A 23,815-nucleotide genomic window follows, 5' to 3' on the forward strand; every position below is an offset into this window, starting at 1 on the left:
TTGAGATAGGAATTTGGGCAAGATAAGAAATCAGAGCTTAGTCCTCACATATATACACACACACTCAAGAAAAATCCAAAAAAGAAAAAGGGACAGAAAAAGCTTTTGGAGGTAATGGATATGTTTCTTATCTTGATAGTGATGATAGTATTAAAGAAAGTGACAGTGTCCTTGGGACACAGCAACTCTGGTGACTGTACAGTCAACACAATAAACCTCAGCATTTGCATTGTCATTGAGCTCATTCAAGCTAAGCTATCTTCAGTAGGGACTTTCCCTTCTAAAGACCGCGTGCATTTTTATTTTACCTGTACTCAAACTGACCCTTTTCTCATTTTAATAGTAAAAAGCACACCTGCGGGTAGAGATATAAGATGCTAATGAGACCTGCAGTCCATGAACAAGCATGTACGGCTACTGCGCATGTGCACCCAGAGGACCACCCAGAACATGCTTACTAGCAACACTTCTTTCCACCTCCTTATGAATCATCATGTAAGACTCCCATAAAGGGAGTTTCTCTATGAATAATCATTACTCTCTCACCCTTATGAGAATCCCACCCTGAAATTTCTCTCTCTCAGGGTGTACTGTCTATTCTGCACCAAACTTTCAAAATATTCTTTTTCCTTTGCAATAAATTATTCTATGCTGCATCTCCTTTGCTGTGTGTCTGTTATTTAAATTCTTTGAAACTAAGAAGACAAGAACCGAGGTTTCACAACAGCAGTCCCAACAGTAACACGGGTGCACACATATGTCCAAACTCATCAAATTGTATACAGTAAATATGTGCCTCTTTTGCAGATCAATTATACCTCAATAAAACTGGTTTGTGTTTTTTTTTTAAAAAAAAAAAAAAGCTACTCAAGAAAATTTCCCACCAGATGTAAGGATAAAAACACAAAGAACAAACAAAAACAGTGCATTTATATTCACTTGCTAGAGTTTTGAATACTTGGCTAGAACTAATCTTTTGTATCAAGCGTCTGACGGCAACGATGCCCTTTTCCCCAAAGTGCGGGGAAGACCATGCCTTCATTTTGACACACAGGTGCACACATTCTAGAATCTGATCAGCAAACGAATGTTGGTGCAGCGTGCAGAAAATTTGAATAGATAAGATGTATTGATTGGAAGGTGGTGAAACAGGTCTGCCAGGTTTGTTTTGCCTTTGATAATGGATGTCCAAGTTCTTTTCCTTCCTCATCTCTCTGACACATGCAGACCCATGCACTTACCCCTGTTTGCTCGGCCCTCATTTTGCCTCAGCGTGAACACACGCGTCCAGCTTCACCCTTGCAGCTAATGATTAAACCCAAAAGTCCCCACTGAGCCTGCGAGATTAATTAGGCTGCTGACTTGGGCAGCTCAGCCCTGCACTGCTTGCTCCCTGAACACTTACGGCTCCAGGAAAGCAAACCCACAGAGCCTTTGCCAACCTCAGCAGGGCAGGCTGTGATCATCCAGTTACTGAGAATAATAGTAGCTCTTATTTTCTAACTGTCGGGGGTTTTTTTCATTCTTATTTATTTATTTTTGTCCAAGTGGGAAAGAACCATGCAGGACTGCTTTGGTATCTGTCTTCCATAGGGCAAGAGCTCCCTCTATCGCTCCCAATTTTTTTTTCTTTTTATCGAAGGCAAACACTAATCAACCCTGTGAAATATTCGTTTGTTTTTCGGCTGTTTGTGAATGCACATGTATTAAAACAATCTGGAGATGCCACAGAGAGGGGTGGAGAGTTTCTAATTCACAGTTTTGCAGAATTGTTCTCTGTATCAAAGATTTTAACGCTCCATCTCAAGAGACTTTTTAAAACTGTATCTCCCTATTGAATTATCTCAACTATGAAGTTGCTGATACTTGAAGAACATCTCACATAGCTCACAATTTTCCCTCACCTTGATATCATTAATATGCCTATTAATCTCAACATCATAATGAGATCATTAATATACATATTAGAATTTTTTAGACTGCATTAGAATAATATAATATCCTAAGCATTTCAGCCATTGTGAATTACTTGAGAATTTAGTTTTCATGGCTCTTTCTTACATATTTGTTCCATCTCTTAAGTTTGTTATTTTTAGGGGCCCTTAATTTTTGCAGTCTCACCCTGCAAAATTGTCCAGTCGATGAACAAGTATTTGTGAGTTGTACACAATTTTACTGAGCTACATTTTAGTTTCTGTGATCTGCCAAAGAAACACAAGGAATGCTTCTACCCTCAAAGCAGCGAGGGAGAAAATCATACATGACTCAATTTATTGTGAAAAATAAAATTTTTAAAAATTGAAGCCAATGTAAGTTGGGGACTCAAGAACAACTTAGAGATAGAGGGTGACATCCTTTCAAGAAGAGTAAGAGGAGACTCCTGGGAGGATTGAAGGATGTGAATGCATTTTGTGTTTGGAAAGGATGTGTACCATTAGTGGTCAGAGGTGGGCAGTGGTCGGAAGAATTTTTAAGATGCTCCCCACGATTTCTACCTCCTGCTATGGATGCTAAGGATATAATGGGCTAGTCAATCCTTTGATTAAGGTATATTATATGGCAAAGGTAAAGAGATTTTATTGGGTTTTTTTGGTGGGGGATGCCACATGGTAAGAGCATGTTTGCTATTTTTTTAAACTTTTACTTTAGGTTCGGGGCATACGTGAGGGTTTGTTACGTAGGTAAACTTGTGTCATGGGGTTTGTTATACAGATTATTTCATCGCCCAGTTTCTAAGCCTACTACCCATTAGTTATTTGTCCTGATCCCGTTCTTCCTCCCACCCTCCAGCCTCAAGTAGGCCCCAGTGTGTGTGTTGTTCCTCACTATGCATCCACATGTTCTCATCATTTAGTTCCTACATATAAGTGAGAACATGCAGTATTTGTCTTTCTGTTCCTACATTAATTTGCTAAGGATAATGGCCTCCAGTTCCATTCATGTTCCTGCAAAAGCCATTAGCTCAGTCTTTTTTATGGCTGCATAGTATTCCATGGTGTATACATACCACATTTTCTTTCATCAGCCTACCATTGATGGGCAAATAAAGAGATTTTGAACGTGTAATTAAGGTCTCTAATCAACTAACTTTGAGTCATGACTTTAGGATGATTTTGAGTGCGCCACACCTAATCAGGTGAGTCTTTAAAAATAAACAGTTTCAAGCCTTCCCTGAGGGAGAGATTCAAATTAATTAAGATTCTCTTTCTGGCCTTTCTCTTGCTGACTTTGAAAGAGCAAACAGCCATGCTTAAAACTCCCTGTGAAGGGGTCCACAGGCCAAGGACCCGGGGTCAGCCTCTAGGAAGGAACTGAGTGTGGTCCCTGGCCAACAGTCAGCAAGAAAACAGAGACCTCAGTCTTGTGCTTTCTTGCTGACTGTCGGTGGGGGACTACACTAAGCTCCTAGAGTGGACTTTTCCCAGTAAATGGACTTTTCCGACTACCTAAGGGAGCTTGAATGCAATCCTTTCTTTAGTTGGGTTTCCAGAAAAGACATAGCCTGGCGGGGCATGGTGGCCCACACTTGTAATCCCAATACTTTGGGAGGCTGAAGTGGATGAATTGCTTGAGTCCAGGAGTTCGAGACCAGCCTGGGCAACTTGGCAAAACCCCATTTTTACAAGAAATACAAAAATTAGCCAGGCATGGTGCCACATGCCTGTAGTCCCAGCTACTTGGGAGGCTGGGGCAGGAAGATCACGTGAGTTCGGGAGGTCAAGGCTGCAGTGAGCTGTGATCTTGCCACTGCACTCCAGCCTAATTGACAGAGCAAGACCCTGTCTCAAAAAAAATAAGTTTGTACATTTCCAGATATTTGATACACAGTAACAGAAGAGTAGTACAATGTAAAGACATGACAGTAGAAGATAGAGGATGTATATTCCGAAGATGGTATTAGGGTGAGCAGTAAGAAGGGTGGGATGGCTCAGTAGGATTTCAGTTTACTGAAGGTTTTGAAAGACCAGAACGAAACTTTAATTTACATCTTCTGACTTTTCTAACCATTTAAACTAGCTCAAACCATCAGTGGTACTTGGTCTTCTCTGTTTATACAATAGCACCATTGTCTTTGAATGGAGAAAGTAACAGTACACATTTGTTTTTAGCTCTGTCTTGGCTACTATCACACATAAAAGGCTTCACATAAATGCCTCCCACTCCACAATAGGCATTTCTTTCCAAAAACATCTCATGTTCTATTTTATATTTTGGCAAATATCAAGATCTCATAGCACTATGTTAGCACCATGATTGCATTTGAATGGGAATAAGCCTAAATGCCTATCAACATGGACTAGATAAAGCAAATGTGGTACATAGACACCGTAGAATACTTTGCAGCCATAAACAAGAACAAGATCATGTCCTTTGCAGGAACATGGATGGGGCTGGAGGCCATTATCCTCAGCCAACTAATGCAGGAACAGCAAAACCAAAGATCACATGTTCCCACTGATAAGTGGGAGATCAATTATGAGAACACATGGACACATAGAAGGGAGCAACACACACTGGGGCCTTTCAGAGGGTGGAGGGAGGAGGGAGAGGATCAGGAAAAATAACTAATGGGTACTAAGCTTAGTACCTAGGTGATGAAATAATCTGGGCAGCAAACCCACATGACACAAGTTTACCTATGTCGCATTCACATGCACCCGTGAACTTCAAAGTTTTAAATAAAATAATTTTTTTTATTGCCACAGCAAATTATTTGATGTTCACCATTGCTGAGTTTATTGAATGTTGTGCTTTCTGTACTAGCTCTGAATTAAGTGGCCTTTTGAGGTTTCTTTTAGCCAAGCTTGGTTTGACATAGAAAATGAAACCCAATAACCCTTGTGTTCTGTAACATAAGGCTATTCTATTTACTAAAAAAAAAAAATTATTTGATATAAGCTCCTTGTCCATTCAGATTTGGGAATTTTTTTTTTTTTTGACAGGGTTTTGCTCTGTCTCTCAGGCTGGAGTGCAGTGGCGTGATCTCGGCTCAGTGCAACTTAGACCTCCTGAACTCTAGCTATCCTCCCACCTCAGCCTCCCGAGTAACTGGGACTACAAGTGTGTACCACCACACTTGGCTAATTTTTGTATTTTTCTTTAGAGACAAGGTCTCATTATGTTGCCAAGACTTTTCTCAAACTCCTGGGCTCAAACGATCCTCCTGCCTGGGCCTCCCGAAGTGCTGGGATTAAAGGTGTGTGCCATCGTGTTTGGCCTGGAGGTGAGATTTTTGAAGGCAGTGGATTGGTTCCATTTTAAAGAAGCTAGATTGAGATTTCCAATGTATTCTGTTGGAGCCCGGATACTAGCAGGACTGACATTGGCCACCTACCATATCTTGTAACAAGACTGAGAGAACGACTGCTGAACTTGATTTATTTATGGATGTGCATGTCGTGTGGGCCCAACCATCACCCCTGCTTGGTAATGTCTTCAGTGCCTTCCATTTGTGACTTCTGGACCATAGCTTTTATTCAATATTTCATCTGGTACCTACCAACCCACCCACTGATAACAAGCCTGCAGTCCAGTTTGCTCATGAAGTTAACCGCTCCAGTTTTTAGCTTTATTCAGTTGCTATTGTTGCTGTTGAACTGCTGAATTTTATAGTAAAGATGGAAAAATTAACATCATCTTCCAATTTTTGGTTAGCGAGTACCAAAGTTCTTATATATTTCATAACACCCAAGATCTACGTTTTGGAGATTTCAGGGGATGATAAGTCAAGGGGTCACATACGCACACACATACACACACACATATACACACATACACACACAAATACACCCACACACATACACTCACACACACACACACCAAAAAAAAAACCTAGACAGATCTAGACACATGAAGAAATGATTAATATCTCCTCACACCAAGAATGGGAAAACTTCTAGTGGAAATAATGCTAATCTATGTGTCAGGAGATTCAAGTTAATCCTGACTTAGACATTTTCTAGATATATGACCTTGAGCAAGTCAGTCACCCTTAATTATGTTAAGATTTTACATTTGTGGAAAAAAAAATTATAATATTAATATGACCAGGCATGGTGGCTCACACCTTTGATCCCAGCACCTTGGGAGGCCCAGGCAGGAGGATCTCTTGAGCCCAGAAGGTGGAGACCAGCCTGGGTAACATGGTGAAATACTGTCTCCACAAAAAACAAAAAAATAAAATGATGATGCACCTGTAGTTCCAGCCACTTGGAAGACTCTGGCAGGAGGATTACTTGAGCCCGAGAGGTAGAGGCTGAAGACAGCTATGAGTGCACCACTGCACTCCAGCCTGAGCAACAGAGCAAGACCCTGCCTCAAAAAATATATAGATAGTTAGATATGATGATGAAGAAGGAGCAAGTGGTCATGTGGACAAATTACATATCAATTAAATGGGTAAACAGATTCAACATGTCAACACATTTTGTACAATGCTAAGCCATATAAAAAACGTAAGATTGTGGCATCATTATTAAATAATGGCATTTTATTACCCACATTAAAGCACACAAAATGTTGCCAATCTGGAGAAAAGATGTACTACAATGTACTTCTCAGTTAAAATTTTAAGAGATTGAACGAAGGGATGTCTCAGTCATTCTCACAACAGAGTTTAGCCTTGTAATCTTTCCAAAGTAGAACATAATTTTCTGGTCTCATAAATTTCCCATGAAACTATTTTACTACTTACACTGAAAAACAACATATCCTCTAAATGTATTAGCAGGATCTGTTTTGAGTCATTTATTATGCTTCAAGCTAGAAATGATGTGTAGGTTGATCATTCAAATTTCTGGCAGTCTGTTCACCAATTAAGATGCTTAAATATAATTCCTTTCTACTTTGAGTAATGAAATATTTCAATTGCACAGAGTTTAGTCAATGTAATAAGAAATTTGTTTGAATGTCATCCTTAAAACAGTACATACTCTTTCAATTTTTTTTAATCTACTGAAATTTGCCTTTTTCCCCCTGCTATTCTAAGATGTTCAGTTTGTCTTTATCTGTTAGTTTTAACTCCCTGTTTGTATTTAATATTGTTCACTGGTCTCAGCGTTCTTATATTCTTGCTTAATCTTGCCAGACTTTTCTATTTCATTAGTAATTTTTTAAAACTGGCTTTTGGTTTAATTATCCACTCTATTTTTTCAAGTTTTAATTTCCTGTTACTTTTGTCTGTATATCTTTTTTTAAACTTTTATTTTAGGTTCGGGGATACAGATGCAGATTTGTTACATGGGTAAATGGCATGTCACTAAGGTCTGGAGTACAAATGATCCCATCACCCAGGAAGTGAGCATTGTACCCAATAGGTAGTTTTTCAACACCCCCTAGCCTCTTCCCCCCTAGTAGCCCTCAGTGTCTATAGTCCCCATCTTTGGGTCCCTGAGTACCCAATGTTTAGCTCCCACTTACAGGTGAGCCCATGTGGTATTTGGTTTTCTGTTCCTGTGTTATTAATTTTCTGTTTGTTGTGTTGTATTTTGTTCATTTCTGTTTTTATTAATTTGCTTTGTTGTGATATCTTTTGTGGATTTTCTTGTTCACTGCTTTAAAAATTCTTGAGTTGAATATTTAATTCATTAACTTTCAGTAGTTCTTATTTTCTAGAATATGCATTTAAAGTTATACATTCCCTCTCACTATCAAATTATCTATTTGGGTACAAGCTACTTTCACGTGATGCTATGATAAAAAGTTTGTCATTTTGTTTGTAGTTTTAAGTATTTAATGAGTGAATTATTTAGAATTTTGATTTTACTTTCCAAATGTGTGGGTGGAAAAGGCTACTTCTTATAAATTATTTCTGTTTTTGCATTTTAATTAAAGAATGCTATCTCAATCACATTTAATATTCATAAAAGAAAAACCCTATTTAACATAGTGTGGCAGTGACTTTAAGCAAATGTGCCATATATACTTGGAAAGATATATTCTCAATGCTGGGTAGCTTTAATTGTTCAAATCCTATACCATTTGTCTCTGTGCTTGGAAAGAACCTGATTATCTATGTATTGATATCAGTGTTATTCTTTTTTAAAAAATCTGTTTGACAGATTTCAAGAGAGCATTAAATTTTTTACACAGTCGTGACTTTTAATTTCTCTCTATAATTATGACAATTTGCTTTGTACTTTTAGGGCAATTTTATTAGATTCATATAGGTTAAAGATTATTATATTTTCCCAGTAAATTGTTCCTTTGTTTGAGCAATGAGTCCTGTAATCCCCAGTAATGATTTCTGCCTGGAAGTGGTTTTTCTCATACATTACTATCCCAGCTTTATTTGCGTCATTTTCTCTGTTTTTAATATTTATTTTCAAACTTTTATGTTTTTTATGCTTCACTTGTGTCTCTTTAAATTTTTATTTTTTTGTTCACTCTTAGAAAAAAATCTGTCTCTTAAGAGGTGAGTTTAATCCATTCACATTTATTTGTTTATATATATATTTATTTTTAAGGGGACATTTTAGTATCCAAAAGTTATCAAGTTGGGTATGATTTTATTTTCCCAGTAATTTCCTAAATATAACCTAATATTGTCTATACCAAAAAAGGGAGCTTTATCCCCAAGCAAAATCTTAACATTTTGCTTTTATGAGCAAAAGTCTGTATTACCTTACATTTTTTTTTTCTTTTTTTGACAGGGGGAGTGGGGGCATGGAGTCTCCCTTTGTTGCCCAGGCTGGAGTGCAGTGGCATGATCTCAGCTCACTGCAACCTTGACCTCCCGGGTTCAAGTGATTCTTCTGCCTCAGCCTCCCGAGTAGCTGGGATTAAGGCACGTGCCACCACATTCAGCTAATTTTTGTATTTTTAGTAGAGAAGAGGTTTCACCATGTTGGCCAGGCTGGGCTTAAACTTCTGACCTCAACTGATCCGCCTGCCTCAGCCTCCCAAAGTACTGGGATTACAGGCATGAGCCACTGCACCCAGCTTTACATATGTCTTATATTGATTTTACATATGGTTTCCATTTTCAGGTTCCCAAAGGGACTTACTCATTTTATCTGCAACACTTAACTGTCTGAATGTAACACGCACTAGAATGAAAAATTAATTCTATCACCTTGGAAAGAATGGGGATGGCGGAAAATGTTGACATTGACGATACCCTCACCTAGTGTTCTGATGTTTCCTAAAAGAGCACTGTGATTTGTCCACTGCTGTATCCTTGCAGCTTGGCACAGGCTGGCAGGTTAAAAACGATCTACTTTCTGTAGAAGGACAAGCCTATTCTTTACAGGTAAGTTTTGATTACTACTATTTTATCACATCTTCAATATACATATCTCTTGAATATCAGCAGTTTATTCAGATATTTTTGCAATGTAGCATGGCTCTGGCAAACCCCCAGCTCAACAAACTACTCTAGGAGTCTAGCTAAGGCTACTCTTTACTCAAGCAGGCGTGCTTTTCATTTAGGCATATTTTTGGTAAGCAAGAGCAGATTAATACAGCTGATAGTTTTAAGCACCTTTGACTCACCTATTAGCAAATGATAGGCAAGATATCAATAACTACAAGGCAAACTCAATATAAACTAAATTTGTCTATCATGGGAAAAGGTAATTTAACTAGAAAATAGTCTAAAAAGTACATCTTTTTTTTTTTTTTTTTTTTCATTTTTGAGACAGGGTCTCACTGTCACCCAGGCTGTAGTGCAGTGGTGCAATCTTGACTCACTGTAGCCTCTACCTCCTGGGCTCATGTGATCCTCCCACCTCTGCCTTCTAAATAGCTGAAACTACACGTGCATGCCACCATGCACCTGCAGTTCATTTTCATATTTTTTGTATTTTTTGTAGAAACAGGGCTTGTACTTTTTGTAGAGACAGGGTGTTGCCATGTTGCCCAGGCTGGTCTTGAACTCCTGAGGTCAGGCGATCTGCCTGCCTAGGTCTCCCAAATGTTGGGACTGCAGGCATTTGTCACCGAGCCAGGCAAATCCATGTAACATCCTAGTACTTACAGCCTTGTAAACAAAAAGTTAAGACAAAGAAGTTTTCAAAATGTGCTTGACACACCCCAGCTAAGCAAATAGACTTTTTAATAAAATACGTACCTCTTATATTCTTAACTTTATTAGTTCGCCTATGATCATGTGAGGCCCAACATGCCTATAATGAGAATAAAATCTCCAGCACAACCTAGAGTTATAGTCCAATCTTTACTTTAAAATCTGATCTGCTGGCTTAGCGTTTTCCACCAACTTGGGGAGCTGAAACTTCCACAGGCTTTGCAATCGTCTGCCCAGGTGCTGCCTTTGGCAAAAACGCAATTACTTTTGCACCAACCTAATAGGTGTCTTAGCAGCAGCCATTGCAGTCTTTTTAGCTGCTTGCTTAGTCTTTTTTGCTTCTTTATGAGCCCCGATAGCTTGTTCTCATTGAGCCTTTCTAACGTCAATTTTCTCATTCCTCTTGGCCATTATGTCAGCGAGAGATTGTAACAGTAAGGGCCCTCTGAAATTTGTTTGGCCAGCTCTTTTCTGTTGAATTTCTTCCAATTGTCCTTTTTTGTGCTTCCTTCTGTAGAGGAGAGTCCAGTTTACCTGCCAAGGATTCCTCTTGGAAAGGAACGCCAACTCGCATTTTGCTTTAAGACACTGGAAAACCTTCCCATCGTTGGTCCTGGCATAGCGCCTCCCGTGTCTGGGGTAGATCTTGTACCCTCTGAAACTGCAAACCTCCACATTCATGGCAGCATCTCCAAGGGAGGAGAAAAGATGGCAAAGAGAACTCCATTTATTCTTATATCTGATATATTGGATCTTATTTTCTCCTGCTTATTTTGTGTCTTCCATTTACCAAATGCTCTTCATTTTCTTCTTTGCTACCTACTCTTGAATTGATTGAGTTAAAATCTATTTCTATATTCCCCCTCTCCTTATATGAAAGCTACATGCTCTATTTTATTTCACTCTTTTCCCTTAAAAACATGAGTGTGCATTATTAAAGGGCTAGAGTTAAGTGATACTTTAGTGACACATCCGTATGGCTCTCAAAGTGCTTCTATTTGACAATCCCTACTATCTGTTCCTGGATTTAAATACTTTATATAATGAATAATGGAAGTGCACCATTAAAATAGCTGTACTGTGCTTTGTTAATTTCCAAGTTAATCCAATAGTTTTTTTAGTATCATCATAATCAATATGAAAACCTAAAAATCTAGCTATATGGTCTTTTCTAGAGAGATTTCAACACTTCTCTTAGATTGCTTTTTTTTTTTGAGATGAAATATAATATACTTTTAGAGAACTCAACAATAGTATATTTTACTATTTGTGGTTCATTGCAAACTGGCCACCTGCCATAGCCCCTCCCTATGTAAGATGACTTTGTTACTCCTCCCATTAACAAGTGAAGTGCATTAGCCCTCCCCGTGAATCTGCATTGTCTTTCTTTAGTCAACAACATGCAGCAGAAGGGATAGCATGCCAGTTTTAAACCTGGGCTTCACAAGATCTTGCATGTTTCAGCTCTTGGACCTCTGCCCGGGTCCTATGTGTACAAATCTGAACCAAACTACTGGAATTTGTTCAAACCACTAGAAGCTGAAATGAGTTGTCGCCTTGCCTGAGTCTGTCCTAGACCCTCCAGCCCCCAGCCAACCTGTGAACTGACCACAGATCATGAGGGAGTCCAGGCAAGACAAGAAAAGCCACCCAGCTGAGCCCAGTACAAATTACAAAACCAGACACTCTCGTGCTAACAACGAGTAGTTGTTTTTTTTAGCCACTAAGTTTCGGGGCAGTGTGTCACAGAGAAATAACTAGTGATTCCATGTTGGTGTATATTTGTAGACACAATTTTACCAAGGAATATGTAATGCTAATTTGATTTCCAAACATTTTAATTTCTCTGTTTCTGTGATTCCTATTTTGTCTTGGACAGGGAAACTGATTTCTGTGTTGGACATGCAGAGGTGCATTCACAAAACTTTATTTTTCTCTGTTGGGCAGATTTTATCAGCATTATAAAATTACAGTGACTTAGGAAACAAAGAATATAAACCACCTCTGTTATCAACAGCTTTCAAATCGATCTCCCATAGGACATTTGAGGTTTATGTATGTTTGGAAGTCAAATATAGACATGACTTCAACAAAACTAAAATAATTCTTTCTGATAACTCATTGCTTTAAGATCTGTTCAGAATGTCAGCTTTTATTTAACATGTAAACATATAAAACTAACTAAAACAGAGTATGCTTAAATCGATGATTAACACTAATCATTATAGATGCAAATTAAAACCACAATGAGACACCATTTTACACCAGTTAGAGCAGCTATGATTAAAAAGTCAAAAAATAGTAGAAGCTGGCGAGGATGCAGAGAAAAGGGAAGGCTTATACTCTGCTGGTGAGAATGTAAATTAGTTCAACCTCTATGGAAAACAGAACAGAGATTTCTAAAATAGAACTACCATTCCATCCAGCAATCCCACTACTGAGTATCCAATCCACTCAAAGGAAAAGAAATCATTACATCAAAGATACCTGCACTGCCATATTTATTGAAGCATTATTCACAATAGCAAAGATATGGAATCAACTTAGGTGTCCATTGGACTGGATAAAGAAAATGTTTTGTATATATTTACACGCACACAATGAAATACTACTCAGTCATAAAAAAGAATGAAATCATATCTTTTGCAGCAACATAGATGGAATTGGAGCCTATTAAGTGAAATTATTCAAAATCAGAAAGTCAAATACTGCATGTTCTCACGTAGAACTGGGAGCTAAATAATGTGTACACATGGGCATAAACAGTGGAGTAATGGACATTGGAAACTAGAAAAGGTGGGGGTGGGAGTGTATCTTGTACAGTATTCAGGTACATTAATCCTAGCTCCTCACTTAGTTCCAGAAATTACTTACTGCATACAATGTGCACTATTCTGCTGATGTCTACACTAAAAGCCCAGACTTCACCATGACACAATATATCCATGTAAAAAATCTGGCCAGGCATGGTGGCTCACGCCTGTAATACCAGCACTTTAGGTGGCCAAGGCGGGTGAATCACCTGAGGTTAGGACTTCAAGACCAGCCTGGCCAACATGGAGAAACCCCATCTCTACTAAAAATACAAAAATTAGCTGGGCGTGGCGGTGCATGCGTGTAATCCCAGTTACCCAGGAGGCTGAGGCAGGAGAATCACTTGAACCCAGGAGGCAGAGGTTGCAGTGAGCTGAGATCCCACCACTGCACTCCAGCCTGAGTGACAGAGCAAGACTCTGTCTCAAAAAAAAAAAAAAAAGAAAAAAAAGAATCTGCATTTGCACACATTAAATCCACAAAGAAATATTTTAAATTCATAACTAATGTGTAACTTCATTCTGCTGTTTAAGTTAATATTACAATTAATATTTTAAATATTGAATACTTAATATTTAACATGTAACATTACTTCATACTTAATAAATATTTAACACTTAATTTAAAAATTAATACCTGATAAAATCTTAACAACAAGAGTTAGGATGTTTATTAACTCCAATTCTTTTGTTTTGTCAAGGTGTGACTGTTGTAATAATAATTTGGAATTATAGTGAAATGTATTACACTGTACTTTGGGAAGAACTTAATCCCATCGTAAGCCGAGTTCAATCAAGTTTATTCCACATCCTGAGGGTAGGTCAAGAGAAAAATAAGTTGACATCAGATGCCTCAAATGTATTTTAATGAGCAGTATAAGAATATATTTGCTGTATTCCTGCAGAATGTTCAAAGTAGCTTACTTTTTTCTTATAAACTTTTAAACAGTTTTATTAGCATTGTTTGAAGTACTCAACTGCTTGTTTTTCCCACCATCTTTTTTTTTTTTTTTTTGAGACAGAGTCTCGCTCTGCCACCAAGGCTGGAGTGCAGTGGCAGGATGATGGCTCACTGCAGCCTCAACCTCCTGGGCTCAAGCAATCCTCCCACCTCAGCCTCCCAAGCAGCTGGGACTTCAGGCTTGCATCATACCACACCCAGCTAATTTTTTATATTTGTTGTAGAGACAGGGGCTCACTATGTTGCCCAGGCTGATCTCAAACTCCTGGGTTCAAGCGACCCCCACAACAGCTATCCAAAGTGTTGGGATTACAGGTGTGAGCCACCACACGGGGCCTCTCACCATCTTTAACCAATTTTTTTCTTCCAGTAACACTATTTTCATTCACAAAGCATTTACATGTAGTCATGAGGTCACCAGCTTTTGAACAAAAATTTCACGGTCAGAAGACGTATTAACAGCCATGAATTCTAGCGCCTCACCTAGTTCCAGAATCTCTCTCCTCACCCTGGAGGATGGGCCATGTAGCCTGAAAGCTCCCATGACAGCAGACAGACTATTCCACTCGGAAAGAGCACTTATTATTTGGAAGTTTTCTTCACATTATGTCCAAGTTAATGCTCACTGCCGCCCACCAAAACCAAAAAACATACCACAGCAGATACAAAAACCAACAGAGAAGGAAGTTGGGTCTAGTGCCATCTCCTTAAACTATTCTTCAAAGAAAATGTTTGTAGCCCAGCTGTGTTGCCCAAATCCACACAGAGAAAGCCAAATAATGGTTCGAGCTTCCCTAAGTCATCACACTGTGAAACCAAGCACACTGCGTTTTCTGTTGTCCATGATGCAGTCTCTGCACTCTTCGACACTCCATCAAAAAGCAGGGCGTATATGGAGGAATCTAAGATGTAAAGAGATGAAATGACCTTCACAAAGTTAATTGTCAGTCAGGGTGAGAAGGAAAGCCCTATTTTGACTGCCTGTCCAATGTACTTTCCAGCAGAGCCTGGCTGCACGAACGTTAGTTCACATAAGGATCACCCGAAGGACCTGACAACACATGGATTCTTGAACCCCACCCCAGAGGTTCTGATTTAGTAGGCAAATGGGAAAATCCAAGAATTTGCATCTTTTGGGCTCTCCAGTCCTGCTGGAGGTGCTACTTCATGGAACAGGCTTTGAGTACTGTTGGGCTAACCTGCACCAGAAAATGAGACCTTACCTCAGGGGTCTGACATACTTGTTTTGTTTCGTTTTGAGATGGGGTCTCATTCTGTCACCCAGGTTAGAGTGCAGTGGTGCAATCTCAGCTCACTGCAGCCTTGACCTCCTGGGTTCAAGCAATCATCCCACTTCAGCCTCCCGAGTAGCTGGGACTACAGGTACGCACCACCACACCCAGCTAATTTTTATATTTTGGGTAGAGACAGAGTTTCACCATGTTGCCCAGACTGGTCTTAATCTGTGGATCCTGAGCTCAGGGGATCCACTTGCCTTGACCTCTCAAAGTGCTGGGATTACAGGCATGAGCCACTGCGCCCAGCCATACATGTTAAAGACACACCACTGCTAAAGCTATAGTAAGTGGATTTTAAGGAGAGATGACCAGGTGGAGGGCAATAGTTCTAACACAATGAGAATTCTAGTAGTTAAGTCTCCTCTCCCAGCTCTAGGAGGAAGCAAAAATAAACATTAAGAAATCTATAATCCCAGTACTTTGGGAGGCCAAGGTGGGAAGACTGCTTGAGCTCAGGAGTTTGAGACCCACCTAAGCAACAAAGTGAGACCCTCATCTCTAAAAAAAAAAAAAAAAAAATTAAAATTAGCTGAGTGTGGTGGTGTGTGCCTATAGTCCTAGCTACTCAAGAGGCTGAGGTGGGAGGATTGCTTGAGTCCAGAAGGTTGAGGCTACAGTGAGCCATGATCACGCCATTGCGTTCCAGCCTGGGCAGCAGAGCGATACCCTGTCTCAAATAATTTTAAAAAATAAAGAAAGAGAGACAGACTCTTCTAGAATTAGAGCTTAGCCATTCAGTGGAGGCTGATTCAGCTAACTGAACAAAACTCATTCTTCAAATATTTGCTAAGAAACTTCTCTAATAATAATAATTCCCTCTCTCTCTCTCTCTCTCTCTCTCTCTCTCTTTCTCTGGTCTCTCTCTCTCTCTGTGTGTGTGTGTGTGTGTGTGTGTGTGTGTGTGTGTGTGTGTTTCACTTCCATTGTACTATTGAAGAAATGGCTCCCAGAAGATACTTCTTAGTTTACACAGCCCAAAATCATAGAGTTAGACTGTGAGCCCAGAATTTCCAAAACCCAGGCCTAGATTCTTTCCAGCACTCAGCACTGCCTCTCTGCAGAAGCAGAAGCTAAGAGCAGTTATAACTTTGCTGGGAGAATTTGTTTCCTGTAAGCTATTAGTCTGTGTTCTCTTTTACCTCAAGGCAGAACAACATGTTTGCACAAAATAGTCAACACAGCGTAGACCATGATGCACAGAAAATAAAGGTATTTTCTTCCTTAGGAAATCGCAGTTCTCCATGCTCACAGCGTAAGAAGAAGTTGTGTTTTGTGGCAGCCTGATTTAAAATTTCTCCTTTCAACTTATCCCTCTACTGTCTTTCTCTCTGTCCTTTGATTTGTTTCTAATTTTCTCCATCCTCTTAGCCACATCTTATCTTTCCTCTTTCATATTTTCATTTCTATTGCATCTCTGCTACCACTCAGGGCAGCACACAGGTGACTATGAGAGATACTGAACCCCACGTTTGACTCAAATTTGTTTTGGTCTAGCTCCTGGAAAGTTACAAGTCCTAATTATGAAATCGTCCTCATGTTCACTTGCTTTCATCATTGTGGCCTGAATTTTAAAAATTCATAAATGTGAAATAATCCCCATATCTCTTCCATTTAAATAACAAAAGATACACATGTAGAAAATCACACTTCTCTGTATTAGAAATTTCAATGAATTTCTCCATAATGAAGTATTATCCTAGAAAGTTGACAAAGCCCTCATCTATCTCATCTCAATTACAAATGTGTCCCCTTTCCTTCAAATAAATTGTTTTGGACCATAAAAATGGAAACTCCATTCTGCAAATGTATTTTGAATCATACTATGTTCATAGCCAGTTTTTGAGAGTCTACGCTGAAAAATGTTGTGACATTGCAAATTAATATCAAAAAAGGTCCATAAATAACAAATCTATGACTCTGAATTATGAAAGATGATCTGATTATTACTATAAGTTGAAAAACAGATGGAAAAGAAATGTAAAAGGCCCCAAAGTGATACATCATTGGTTTCATAGGAAAAAACAACAACAACATATTCTCAGTGTTTTGGCGTTTAACTTTTTTTGGTTGGGTTTGGGGTATTTTTGTTTTGTTTTTTTGTTTAGATAGAGTCTTGTTCTGTTGCCCAGGCTGGAGTGCAGTGGTGTGATCTCAGTTCACTGCAGTCTCTGCCTCCTGAGTTCAAATGATTCTCCTGCGTCAGCCTCCTGAGTAGCTAGGATTACAGGTGTCTGCCACCACCTCCAGCTAATTTTTGTGTTTTTAGTAGAGATGGGGTTTTACCATGTTGGCCAGGTTGGTCTTGAACTTCCGACCTCAAATGATCCTTCAGCCTCGGCCTCCCAAAGTGCTGGGATTACAGGTATGAGCCACCGCACCCGACTGTTTGACTTTGTATGGATTTCAAATTTCCAGAAATTTACAGTGTAGAACATTTGTCATCCATGTAACCACCTCTGATTTTTTTTCCCTGCTTACAGCATTTTTTTTAAACAAAATGTATGTTATATCATTAATTTCAATGTATTTCAAGAGCTTAATGAAATGGCATGTGAACACCACATTTCAAATCTGAACTTGGGCTGACAGGGTCTGGACTCACTCGAATTCACAATTTCAGCTTCCTAAGAAATTGTCCTGTCCCCACTCTTTGTATAAGTACTTGCACACACAATTACAGCAGCCACATCAAAATATTACAACATCATGCTTCCTTTAGAAAAGAGAATTGGCTTTAGTTTTGATGTCTTTTAAAGCACCATCTCTTTGGCTGTTCTGTAAGTATATTTATCATTTAAGCAATGAAATTTCCATCTCAGGAAAAGAAAGTGTCCATTTTCTTCTTTCTCTCTCTGACTGATAGTTCCTCATGCTGAACTCTTTATGAACCAGAAAAGGGGACGCATGTCCAGTATCTTTCCGTGAAACATTCTCTGCCAATAGATGTTATTGCCAAGGCAGCTGTCAGAAGGCTAGGACTCACTGTCAATGCCAAGCGTGCAGTCATCCATCATTTGGAACCAATTCTACCTTGCTAGTGCACCCACTTCTCTTCAGAGAAGTTCTATTGTTGGTAGAATGAGAAAACCCTCTTTGTTCTCCTGAAAAACTGGGATGTTTTTCAGAAAGGCCCAGGCAGGCTAGGCATGATGGCTCATGCCTGGTATCCCAGCACTTTGGGAGGCTGAGGCAGGAGGATCACTTGAGCCCAGAAGTTCAAGAGCAGCCTGGGCAACATAGCAAGACTCTATCTCTACAAAATATATATATATATTTAAATTAGCCGGGTGTGGTGGTGCATACTTGAGAGGCTGAGGCAGAAGGATCAATTCAGCCCAGGAGGTTGAGGCTGCAGTGAGCCATGCTAATGCCACTGCATTCAAGTCTGGGTGACAAAGAGAGACCCTGTCTCAAAACAAACAAACAAAAAATGCTCAAGTGCATTGATGTTTAATAATGGAAGAAAAAGATTAACTCTTAAAAGATTAAGCATATGTGGACTTTAAGTTTGCTGTGAGAAATAATTTAAAACATTAGACTTTCTCCCTTTAACAATAAATCATGTGTTAACTGCTTAAATTATGGCTTTTGGCTTCTTTTCATGCCAAGATTAAACACCAATGAATAAATACATTTGCTTCTCATAGCAAATAGTTGGAGTCTAATTATTGCCATATATCGTTAAATGCCTGGTAAAATATTCTAAGGGACAAACAGAAGAATCAGGTAATCAAAAGGCAAAATGATATGTTAATTTTTTTAATACATGGCTCTGGAATAAGGGAAAACAGAACTTTAAAATGAAGAAGGATTCCTCCCTGAAGGAACTTTGGATCTAACTTCTTCCAGGCAGGGTAAGGTGGCTCACGCCTGTAATCCCAGCACTGGGAGGCTGAGGTTAGAGGAGCACTTCAGCCTAGGAGTTTGAGACCAGTCTGGACAACATAGCAAGACCCCACCTCTACAAAAAGTAAAATAAAATAAAATAAATTAGCCGGGCATGGCAGCACAGTCTGTAGACCCAGCTACTCAGGAGGCTAAGGCAGGAGGATCATTTGAGCCCAGGAGGTGGAGGCTGCAGTGAGCTGTGATTGTGCTGCTGCACTCCAGCCTGAGCAACAGAGCAAGACCCTTTTGAAAACAAAAAACAAAAAACTTCTCCCTCATAAGGGCATCTTTAAAGGTCAATACAGTGCAAGTGTTTAACAAGTTGTTCTCAAGAAGTAGGAAAATGAGAAAATATTAAGGCCTTCTATTCATGCACTCTATCTAAATTTCTTTGAATGTCTTTTAAATGCAAAGAGAAAAATTATTGATCTATGACTATACGCCATGAAAGTGCTCATTCTACTTGGCAAAACAGTCAAAATATTGTTGGAGATAATATTGTATTGCCTAGTTATGCTTCTCACCCAGTTATTTATGTACTACAGATATACAGTTGCTCAAATTTGTGGAACGAGAAAGAAAGCCAGGTGTACAGGCTAAAAAATGAAAATTTTTAAAACATTGATTAAACATTCATAATTGGCTTTTTTCACTTAGTGACTTTTGATACTTTATAGATACAGCTCAATTTTGTCTTGTGTTGACTTCTCGTGCTATTTTCTCTGTAGAAAGTTTATGTGATCCTTGAACCTGAGTTATTATTTATTTATAAGTATATAACTTTATCTTCCCCAGGAGATCACCAGTTCCAAAGGGCGTTCATGTTATTTTCATAATCAAGAAAAAATAAAAATATTCTTAAAACTTTTGAATTTTTAGGAGGCCAGAAAAAATTATACTACCTAGCTTAGACCTATGCTCAACATATTTGTACATAAAAAAGCAAGTCATTAATTCAGAATAATTCAAGCAAATTCCATACATCAAATACTCTTGGGCAATGAGCATAGAGGGGCCAGAATGTTTTATTTATCCCCAATCAAAACTGACGAACACAAAGGCATCTGATTCTCCAGCGTGCTTTTATTGAAGGATTGAGTAAAGAAAATGAAGCATCTGCATTTGCCATTTGGTGGTATGAGATGAATAAAAAGAATGCAGAAATGTATTCGTTTAAACTTCCTTTTTTTGAGACAGGGCCTTGCTCTATCGCTTTGGCTGGGGGGCAGTGGTACGATCATGGCTCACTTCAGCCTCAACCTCCTGGACGCAAGCAGTCCTCCCATCTCAGCCTCCACATAGCTGTAGCTGAGACTACAGGTGTGCATCACCACATGCAGCTAATTTTTAAAAAATTTTTTTTGTAGAGACAGGATCTCCCTATATTGCCCAGGCTGGTCTCAAACTCCCGGACTCAAGTCATCCTCCTGCTTCAGCCTCCCAAAGTGCTGGGATTATGGGCGTGAGCCACTTGCACCCAGCCCCAAAACTTCCATTTTAAGACCTGTGTTTTCTGCACATAGAGCTGCAGAAACTACTAGTACTGGGGAGTACCAAGCATGACATTTAAGGGCAACACTGACGATTCTAAAATACACGTGTTTTATTTAAATCTGTGAAAGTACACAGATAAAGAATCTTGACTCTTTCAAGGTAATCTCCTTAGAGCTATCCGTATACTCATAGGTGCTGTTCTTGATCGAACACAGTTGTGACTTCCAGAAACGCTTTCAGAACCTAGAGTGTGTTCTTTCATGCCTGCATTCCTTTCCACGAGACTGTTGCTTCACTAAATGCATTATTGAGAACATCTCCACAGACACAAATCTTCACCCTTTCCAAACTGATCTGGGTTTTGGCAACATTTTGAGTGAGTTTTGTTGTTTGTTTTGTTTTGTGTTTTAGGTACAGGATCTCACTCTGTCACCCAGGCTGGAGTGCAGCAGTGCAATCACAGCTCACTGCAGCCCTGAACTCCTGGGCTCAAGGAATCCTCCCCCATCAGCCTCCTGAGTAGTTGGGACTAAAGGCACACAGCACCACATATGGCTAACTTTTTAAAAATTTTTGTAGAGATAGGATCTCACTATGTGGCCCAGGCTGCTCTTGAGCTCCTGAACTCAAGCCATCCTCCTGCCTCAGCCTCCCAAAGTGCTGGGATTACAGGCATCAGTCACCACGCCTGGACTTGAGCGGCTGTTATACAAGATATAGTAAGTAAGTAAGCTTTACAATTCTGGTAGGGAATTGAAAAACAATTTTCAAAAGATAATTTTTAGCCAATGGATCAGAAAGAATAAGAAAGTGAAGCGTTGACATTGTCCTTTTATATTCTTCCTCATAGCAACAAAAACTTCAGTAGATCATTTTCAAACTCCATCTGCATACTCTAAAAAGATACTCTCAAAAGGCAATTGAAAGAGTCAGCTGAATGACTTATATTTACACTTCACTAATCAATTGTCTGAGAAGACACTTGGCTAGGGCCAGGCCAGGAAAGAAGAAAAAGAGAAGACACTTAATCAGTTAACCCAATTGACAGGTGGCTTTGGGATGGTATACGGACAGCCTTCTGTGTTTTACAAAAGTTGAGTCGTTCCAAGAACAGAATAATAGCTGATCTCTCAAATGATAGATTGGCTAATAGCAGAGGAGTGATTTGCCTATTAAATTGCTGAGGGCTATTGTTTGATTTAATACTGGCCAGGCAGAAATAGGAAGTCTTCCTTGGAGTGGAGCCCCGTCTAAGGGTTGAAATCATTGGCTGTTTTTGCTGGTCGAAAAGCATAGGCCAGGCCGGGCAGTGGCTCACGCCTGTAATCCCAATACTTTGGGAGGCTGAGGCAGGTGGATCATCTGAGGTCAGGAATTTGAGACCAGCTTGGTCAACATGGTGAAACCCCCTCTCTGCTAAAAGTACAAAATTAGCCAGGCATGGTGACTCACGCCTGTAGTCTCAGCTATTCTGGAGACTGAGGCAGGAAGATCGCTTGAACCCAGGAGGCAGAGGTTGCAGTGAGCCGAGATCATGCCACTGCACTCCAGCCTGGGCAACAGAATGAGCCTTCATATCCAACAAAAATAATAATAATAAAATAAAATAAATAAAATCTATGAAAATAAAAAAATTGAAAAAGAAAATGCGGTATATCTACACAGTGGAATACTATCCAGCCCTAAAAGTAAATGAAATCATGTCTTTTGCAACAACATGGATGGAACTGAAGGCCATTATCTTAAGTAAAATAACTTGGAAAGTTAAATGCCAGATGTTCTCATTTGTAGTGGGAGCTAAAGAATGTGCACTCATGGACATAGAGAGTGGAAAAATAGACATTGGAGACTCCAAAGGGTGGGAGAGTGGGAGGGGGTGAGGGATGAGAAATTCTGTCATGAATACAATGTGCATTATTCAGGTGATGGATACACTGAAAGCCCAGAAGGCAGTAGGTAATATATCTATAACAAAATTGTACCCGTACCTCTTAAACTTATACAAATTAATAAAAAGCATAATGATACATCTCTTGACCACTTAAGGAAGCAGAAATGTTAAAAACTATCTGTACAAACTATAAATTGTTTTGTCACAACATCCAGAAACTTGAAAAACACACCCGCTTATTGAGAGACTGAATAAACATTGGCCAGACTATCTATAAAACAATGCTTAACCTCAATAATAATGAGAGAAATGCAAATTTTAAAAAAATTGCTTGCCAAGAGATGGCAAAAATTAATAGTCTGGCTGCACCAAGTATTGGTATGAATAGAAAGCAGTCAAGCTCTCATATACATTTTTTTTGGTGAGAATAAAATAGTCCCACAACCACCTTGGAATCAGTGAGAATTTTCTAGTAAACTTGAACACGCTCTTTCTCTAGGGTCCTGCAATTAAAAAAAAAAGGCCAAAGCCCATGAGCAAATATTCATACCCACATTGCCCATGACCAGAGAATACTGAAAACAACCTATGCACTCATCAACATTGGGCTCGATGAATAAAATAGGGTAGATTCACACAATAAAACTGCAATGAATATGAATAAACTCCGTGTACATGTATCGACATGAATGCATTTCAAAATCATGATAGTGAAAGAACCAAGTCAGACAAAACTATATGCCCTATGATACCATTTATGTGAAGTTCAAAAACAGGCAAAACTAAACAATGTATTGTTGAGGGATATTTACATAGACAATAAAATAATACAAAAGATAGAATGACTAAACATTTCATTATTGGTTTGGCATTTTTTGTTTTGTTTTTCAACCTGGGTAATGGAAGTTAATTTTATAAATTATTCTTTAAACTCAATCCATTATATGTTTTATGCATACTTCCCTATATGTATGTACAAAGATAGACAAGGGGTAGGGGAGAGAGAGAGAGAGGCATGGAGGGAGCAAGGAGGGGAGGGAGGGAGGAAGGAATGAAAAGGAGAGAGTGCAATAAGCAAAAACAGGAAGGAGAGAGTATTGGAAATACTGAAGAAATAAATAACATGTAAAAAACAAAGAAAATGCGTGACTCCATTTCACAGGTCCTTTTATTTTGATGGGCTTCCTGGGTATTGCATGCAAATCTGCATGGTCTGCAAGCAATCACACATCACATGTGTGTGTTACACACATCACCATTCATCCACTGCTGACTTTTCATTTGTCTGTCTGCCTGCTGTGTTCTTTAGTTTCGAAATCTCATGATGGAAGACTCTATTCAATTTTGCATCCTCGGCACCTCGCATGGTGCCTGGCAAACAGAAGAGCAAATATAATTAAATTTAAAAATGCATTAAAACCTTTAAAATGGACCAAAATAATGGGA

General features: G+C 39.1%; 1 pseudogene; it reads right to left on the bottom strand.

Annotated features, from left to right (window-relative positions):
- Positions 1 to 6,127: 6,127 nt before the first annotated feature.
- Positions 6,128 to 23,815, bottom strand: part of LOC105478076 (large ribosomal subunit protein eL24-like) — a 53,872-nt pseudogene continuing 36,184 nt past the window's right edge.

The sequence above is a fragment of the Macaca nemestrina genome, chromosome X (genome assembly GCF_043159975.1).
Source record: "Macaca nemestrina isolate mMacNem1 chromosome X, mMacNem.hap1, whole genome shotgun sequence".
NCBI classification, from domain to species: Eukaryota; Metazoa; Chordata; class Mammalia; order Primates; family Cercopithecidae; genus Macaca; species Macaca nemestrina.